The sequence below is a fragment of the Myotis daubentonii genome, chromosome 3 (assembly GCF_963259705.1).
Source record: "Myotis daubentonii chromosome 3, mMyoDau2.1, whole genome shotgun sequence".
Classification (NCBI taxonomy): Eukaryota; Metazoa; Chordata; class Mammalia; order Chiroptera; family Vespertilionidae; genus Myotis; species Myotis daubentonii.
Window position 1 is genome coordinate 46,588,319 of NC_081842.1, and position 7,830 is coordinate 46,596,148.

The 7,830-nt window shown below is 40.1% G+C and overlaps 1 long non-coding RNA gene across 1 annotated transcript; it reads left to right on the plus strand.

Moving 5' to 3' along the window:
- Nucleotides 1-98: 98 nt before the first annotated feature.
- LOC132230225 (uncharacterized) lies at nucleotides 99-4,959 on the plus strand. Its single transcript, XR_009451828.1, has 2 exons — nucleotides 99-523; nucleotides 4,769-4,959. It is a non-coding gene; the product is annotated as an uncharacterized LOC132230225 (long non-coding RNA).
- Nucleotides 4,960-7,830: the final 2,871 nt, after the last annotated feature.

Genomic DNA, 7,830 nt, shown 5'->3' on the forward strand with positions numbered 1-7,830 from the left:
AGCTCTGCGGGACTTTTGCCTCCCCTCGCCGGTACAAAGCATTCAAAGCATAATCTTTTTCCACAGATAGACATATTTAGAGGTTCTACTAGGCTGGGCGTCTCGTATTTGGAGGTTCTGGTTCGAGGCTAGAGGGGGCGGAAAGTGGACCTCCCTCCCCGGACTCAGGACGATGGTACAGCCTGCTCCGCCAGCGTCACGTGGGCGGCCTCTCTGTGACGTCGGCGTCTTCGCTGTAGCAAAGCTCGGCCTCTGGAATTCTGAGAACTAATTTGCTATTCGGTGACATAAGAGGGGAGTGCGCTTTGCTTTCCTGGGGTCTGGGGCTAATTCTTCCTCTCTTACCCATAAACTCAGCTCCTGGAGCTAAATTACACGAAAGGGAGCGAGAGATTCGAACCGTTGGGAAAAGTCTGTTATATATACTAGGTTTAGAAGCGAGGCAGAGAAAAAACAAACACCACAGTTCTTTGCAGCTAGAATAGTAGGCACCACGAGAAAAATATTTGCCAAGCAGTTTTCGGTGGGTTCATTTGCTTTATTTTCATTTGGGACAGTTTTTGTTTTCCTTGTCAATGTGATGGGTTGGGATTTTTGGTGGTTGTATTTTGATGGTTTTCGGATTTTTGCTTCTGATGTTTGCCTTTTGCAAGTTTGTGGTGTTACATAAATCGTAGGATCCCGCAAAGGTTGGATTTGGGTGTCGTGTGTGTGTGTGTGTGTGTGTGTGTGTGTGTGTGTGTGTGTGTTTCCCTAATCTCTCAAGCTTTTTAAAGAAGATGTGCTATTTTAATACTGATGCTATTACTGAAAGAAGCTGAAATTTTTAGTCGTATGTAAGCTACCCAACCCCCGCTTTTTGGGGGTGGGGGGGGTGCAGCAATTTTGTTTTTCCCCTTGGACTTTTACTGAGAGGAGGCTCTCCTGCACTTAAGTGGCTGTTCAGAGGATTTGTTTTGTTTGGGTTTGTTTCTCTCCAGGACAGCAAGTGGTGGGTTTACTCTTTCTGTTATTGTAGACTTAGGAAATTTCTTGCTGCAGAAACGTGTGTGTATTTAGGTATGTGTACGCATGTGTTCTACAGAATTCTGTGAGCCAAAAATACCTGTTTGTGTTTTGCTTTTTCCTAAAGTCTTGATTCCTCCCCACCCCCAACCCCACTCCTGTCTCCTTTCAAGGTCGTTGTCAAAAATCTCTTCTGTCTGTGTTCTAAGACATCAGCCGGAGGGAATTCTAAAGGCCTGCCATGCCAGAATCACAGATACTGCGTGTATTTAGAACAGACTGTGCTACAACCATAATGCGCTGCACGCAGCACAGTTCTCAGCTTTCAAGCTGAGTTGGGAGGAGGAGGAGAAAGGGGAAATCTTTCTTTCTTCCTTCCTTTCTTTTTTTAAAGGCAAATGCAGTGCAGAATCATTTCACTGTGGGCCTTGGTTTGTTTACTCAGAACTGCCAGTTTCCCTATTTAAATGTTGGTTGGGGTTTTTTCCCCTCCTACTCATCCCTGAATGAGGGAGACTCTTGTTTCTTTAATGTCTCTCTCTTTTAAAAAAAGGGTGTGAGGGGAAAATAATATTTCGGATTCCTCAAGAATTAACCCAAAATGTTTGGACCAGAAGCAGATTTCAAAGGTCAGGCTGTTCTAAGCTTTGGCTATGAGAGTCCTTCCGGCGACTCATTAAATTACAGATGAGTTCTTAAAGGTTTCACAAAATTTCTGCACATGTTAATTTCCAATAACGATATCATCCAAAATAATGTACCTCTCCATCCCTCAAATTTGGGTTTATAATGGAGACGTGAGCAGAGCTATGAAAGATTGCTGGCTGTTTCCTGGGATCTTTGGGATCTCTTTCCCAAAAGAAGTCTATAAGAAGTTCATATCTATTGCTGACAATGCTGTGGTTGATGCAGCCCCCTTTTTAAAAGGCTGCGTTGGGGGTTTTAGAACCAGGAGAGGTCCAAAGGAGGTGATTATTTTCTACACGGCCCAGAGCTTAGGAAATACGTAGGTCCGTCCCTGAGAAATCTGAATAGTGTAATACTTATTTACAGCCTCTCAGAAAAGCATGTCATGTGACAAATTTTTTGAAAAATATACATAGGTCTAATCCTGTCACTGTTGTTGAAATGAACATTTTACCCTTAAAGACACATGATATTGTCAAGTCGCAGATTCTTTCTGCCAGAGGCTTATGTTTGTTTTTTTAATCATCTCATTTCCCCTCATTTTCAAAGAGTTTTAAATGAATCCCACTGGATTCAAAATGACAACTCGACTTTACTGAAGTGAGTTTATTTGTGTATTTATATGTGTGATATTTTTTTTCTTTTATGAGCAATAAGAACTTTAGGGTCTCTTGGGAGTATCTATATGGTTTGGAATGTGAATTGTATGAATCTGCCCTATTATTGGTGGTACAATGAGGTTTTATGATTTTGGGATATTTTTCTTGTAAAAGTTGCCCTCTAGCCTCATTGGTCCCTCCCCACCTTAACACACTTAGCTTGTCCCTCTGCATTCTCTTTGCTACTTCAATTTTAGCCCCATGGGGGCGCTGAAGAGCAAAGGGAAATCTGCTCCCTCTGGCAATAGAATTAACCCGAGTGGGGGCTGGGAAGGAATCCACCCTTTTTGTACCTCAGTCCTCTTTAATTCTCTGCAGGGAGCGCTAGGAGGGAGAACCCACCAGGCTTGACTTTGAGATGATTAACCCCATCACCAGGGACCTCAAACCTTCTCAGCATATTATTTCTGGGACCACGTTCCAGAGTCCTACCTTTTTTCTTTCCTTTTCTTTTCTTTTCTTTTCTTTTCTTTTCTTTTCTTTTCTTTTCTTTTCTTTTCTTTCTTCTTTCCTCTTTTCTTTTTTTCTTCTTCAGTTTTTTTTTTTTTTTTGCCAAATCAAACTGTTTACATTGAAAGAAATTCAACACAGACCATTACAAGAAAAAAAAAATTATTGAAAATATTCCGAAGGTAGAGATTTACTTTTAGGTAGGCCCCTTCCTCTCTATTGAATGAGTGGCAAGGAAAATTGTGCACCCACTTCTCAATCTATTTTCAATTCCTAGGAATAAACTTTATCAAATTTTATACCAATTGAATTTCTTCCAGCATATTCTTCCTTCTCTCATTTTAATCACTCTCTGTTAGTAACCAGTTCGCATCGCTATGTAAGTCTCCCTCACTACAGCAGTGCTACCATTATAGGATTAAAGGTAAGATTGACTTGAATATATTCAAATTCTTTTAAATCATCCTGAAGAAACTCTAAAGAGAAATTCCGTGTCTGGAGTCTTATGTGTGATTCCTGGAGATATGGAGGGGCTGTGTATCAACCAGTCCTATGATTTAATGACTCTACTGGCTATTAATACTCAGAATAGGGGACCAGCCCAGTCTTTGCTCGGTGGACTGGGCATAGTAATAGGTTCCTAATTGCAGCTGCTGGGTAAATATAAGCTTTGTTATAAAATAAAATATCCTGGTCCTAATGTTACAACTATTTAAAGAAAGGAACACATTTTGCATCCAGTTCCACTCACGAAATCTTCCTCACAATTCAGTCATAGCTGAAAAGGAACCTATTGTTGGAATAAACACTGTCTGGTCTCATTCTAAGGGGGCTCCAAACAGGAAATTGTTTTCTCCTGTCAGGAACTTCTGCTACCTGGGCAGATCTATAAACTGTCACATTACAGAATTATAGACTTTCAAGCTGAAAGGAACCTTGCCCATCAATAACACAACTCCCCCAGGTTTCCTTCTACCAGGAGAAGCTGGCCCTCAACTGTAGACATGCGTGACCCCAGGAACACAGCTGAAAGGGGGTCTTTGTGGATTGATGGTTCTGTGTCATTTTAGAAAATCAGGGTGATATAACTACCTAGGTTTGGAGCAGGTTACCTTGTTTTCTGGCAGAATTGAGGGAAGGGAAGCAAGACTGCTTTGGGCTCTGTGAAAATTATAAACTGGTTCTCAGAACAAACTCCAAGTCATGATAAGTATTGACTTTTGATGGTCATTTGAATTTGGTTATGCTTGTCACCTGTGCTGCTGTGACACTATTTTTGATGGATATTGGAGATGTTATTTACCTGACATGAAAATTGTTACCTATTCATTTTATTTCAATTCCTTCATTTAGAGCTATTGCAAGCAAGCTCAGTATATTATCACTGGAGAGAAAAAAGGAGTTTTCTTGGTATTTTTCAGAGATATGGAGCAGAAAGTTTTGAGACATTAAAAAAAAAAGATGATTTCTAGCCACTACTTTCTGAAAAAGTGCCGACGTTTAATTTTGATCCATATGCTTCCTGCTTTCAGCCTGTATTATTCTAAGACTTGTTTTTTCTTTTCAGCCTAGATCAGAATTTTCCCCCAAACACTGATTTTTCCACTTTCCCCACTTATATGAAATGGAAATAAATATCGGGAGCTTAAAATAGAGAAGTAATTGGGGGGGGGGGCATGTAATCATTTGTTTATTGCATTCGATCACTGTTTTGAATAGCAGGGTTTTCACTTCCTATGAAACCTTCGCATGAAGGAAAGCAGCAGCTGGACTCTGAGAGGGATGAGAGGAGGAAAGCACTTGAGTGTTTGTAAACTCAGGGCGGAGGGCCCACCCTTCTGCCCGCTGCTGTACTTAGCTGTCTTTACTACTTAAGGCTAGAAGTGGAAAAACTTGATTTGCATGTTGTGCCTGCCTTTTTTTTTTCTTTCTTCTCCACCCCGCCCTCTGTACACCTGACCATGCAGAAGCCTATCTGAAGCCGGCTTGATGGCAGGGAGAGCTGGAGAGCGGAAGAATGTGCAGAGGGAGGGAGTGCTTGGTACTTTTCCATTCACATCTCCACAGTGGCTTTTCTTGTTTATTTCAGCCTCCACCCGCAGGAACCTTTCTGCTGCTTGAAATTCGAGTCATTAAACTGTTCCCTGTGGTCAGACTACAGATGTTTGGTGCATGTTTCCTACATGTCGGTGTCTGTGTAGCATATGTACCTATGGAGACACACACACACAAACGTGTAACTCCACAGGGGCATAGTGTGAGGTTGGGGCGGGTGGGGGGCGGGGGGAGACACTGGATAGGTTGCCAAAAAGCCTTTGTTTCTAATTACAGTTCTGCCTGGAAGTCCTTATGGGACCTGGAGCAAAACCACTTGTCAAGACTCAGTTTCCTTGACTATGTGAAGGAATAATCCAGATGATATGCATGTCTATTTGTCCAAAATTCTATACCCATGTATCTAAATGCATATTTACATAACTTTAAGGTGGGGAAGGAGAGATGGAAAGGAGCTTTGTGTACCTGGGATGGGGGAAAGGGTTAAAATTTAATCTTCTAAGTAAAGAAGGCAATTCCAGAATTCCCACCTCTATCAATTTTTAACCAATTGTAGACCAAAGTCTGGGATTATGCTGAGTTGGGTCCAAAAGCCAACTGAAGATTTTAAATGTTAGGAGTTGGAAGAGGCAGTTTCTAAGACCTTGTACTTTTGATCTCCAGCATTCAGAATCAAATGTGACAATTCCCAAGTGTCTTTTCTGCCCTAGAATTCTTCTGTAGTTTTGTTTGTTTTTGGAAACTGTCCTAGTTAATGATAGAAAGGAGATGACACTTGTAAACTGGGCAGTCTTTAAGCCACAGAGCCCCATATGGGTGTGAAAAATGTCATAATGTGGAGAGAGAGAGAGAGAGAGAGAGAGAGAGAGAGAGAGAGAGAGAGAGAAAAACCTAGAGAGAGAGATTCCTAGTAAGAAAATTAGAGGTAACCCAGCCATCACTGCATTGAAGGTAATTATTTGAAGTCAGAGGAAATTACAGATGAGGAGTTTGCCTTTAAAAAAAAAAAAAAAAAAAAAAAAAAAAAAAAAGCCTTGTCTACCAGAAGAAACTTGAAGTTAATGAAAGAGATATTTTCCATCAAATTAATATTTCCTATATTTTTAAAAAATATTTCCTATAATTTTTAAATCTTCATTCTTGAAAAAGAAAAGTCTAAAATTTTTCAAATCTGATTGTCTAGATAAAATAAGGTCTTTAATAGCAGTGATTGCCGTACTACCACCATCTCTCCACTGGCTTAGACCTTCTGGAATATTATTGGTACCCCATGGACAAGGAGAGGTGGAGCCAGTTACATAATATACTAGAACTGGGAGGGTCCTTAGCAATTATCCAATCCAACACTACTGATTTTGTATAATTGGAAATTGAGGCCCAGGCAGAATGTTTTTGCCACACACACTGAATCACTGACAAAGCTGGATCCAGAATTTGGATGCTCTGGTTTAAATCTGGGCTATGGCTTTTCCATGGCTTATCATGGAAAGAGGATTTGGAGTGGGTAGCCCTGAAAAATAGCCATTTTCTGTGGCCTTACATTCACAGAAGGCCTCACATTTGGACTTTTACATGATCTCCCCAGAGTTTCTCCATCAGTCTTTCCATACATAGACAGGTGGAAAGGAGATCATTTTACATGTGCTTTGTGTTCGGTCCCAGCGTAGGACTCAGTATATGATCCCCCACAGGTTCCTAAGGTACTGTGATTTAATATAGTTAATAAATCTATAGTTGTTTTATGAATGGTGCAATTGTATCATAGTTGTGTGCATGTTGAAGATAATAATTTTACATTTAAAATATCATTTGGCCTGAAAACAATGATGCTGCAGTAGCAGTGAGCACACCAGGCAGATCGTGACCTGATACATTCTCCAGTATCGGGAGGCAAGGCTTTTGAACAAATGGCTAATTCTAGTTCTAGGACTGGAGCAGGAACTACACAAAATTAGAATGGAACATCTTGTAGCACCATAGAGTAAGGAATTGTTAAAAACAAAAGCTGTATCAATGAGGGATATTTCAAAGAGATCCTAAAGCCACCTGAAGAGCTCCAATGGCCAAATCTGGAAAATTTTGAGCAACAAAATAGAGTAATATTGAATTACAACCCAAAGTATAAAATGAATATCCACGAATCCACACAGATATAAATAAATTATTAAATATATCAATAAATGGGAGAAAATATATAAATCTCCCTTGTAGAAGAATTCCAAATAATTTATGAAGATACACTGCCCTCAAGGAGAGGAAGTATAACTCCCTACTTTTAAGTGTGAGCTGTGCATGGTGCCTTTTTTCCAAAGAGGACAGTATGGCAGGGCGGATGAGGGTGAGAGGAATTTTGTGTAGACAAACCTGCCAAACAGAGTACATCAAAGAGGTCATCAAGGTCAACATCAATAGTGATAAACCATGGTGATTGTATCTACCTTTGATATGAGGTGATGAAAATGGTTCTCTACCTACATGACTCCTCAAAAGCGTCAAGGTCATAAAAAAGCAAGGAAAGTCTGAAGTAGTCAAGAATAGCCTGAGGAGATATGACAACTTAATGTAATATAGTAATCCATCTGGGAGCATGGAATAGAAAAATACATAAGGTAAACCTAAGCAAACCTGAATAAATGACGGACTTAAGTTAATATGGTATCAATATTATTTTGTTAATTGATACAACTGTTCCATCGTATTGTAAAATGTTAATAATAGGGAAAACTGGGCACATAGTTGTTCTCTGTACTATCTTCTCAATTTATATATAAAGTTGGAGAGGGGAGTGGGGAATAGGGGCATATCTTTATTTCCTTTTCAATACCAGAAATCTCCAAAAAGTGAGCCAGGCCTCTCTCAACATCTGAGAGGGCTTGCTTCCCATCCAACCATGCCCCCAAAATAGAATCAAGGAAATAAGGAAGCCTGCATTTATTCTTTTAGTTTACTAAATTGAAAGCGATTTAACTATTTT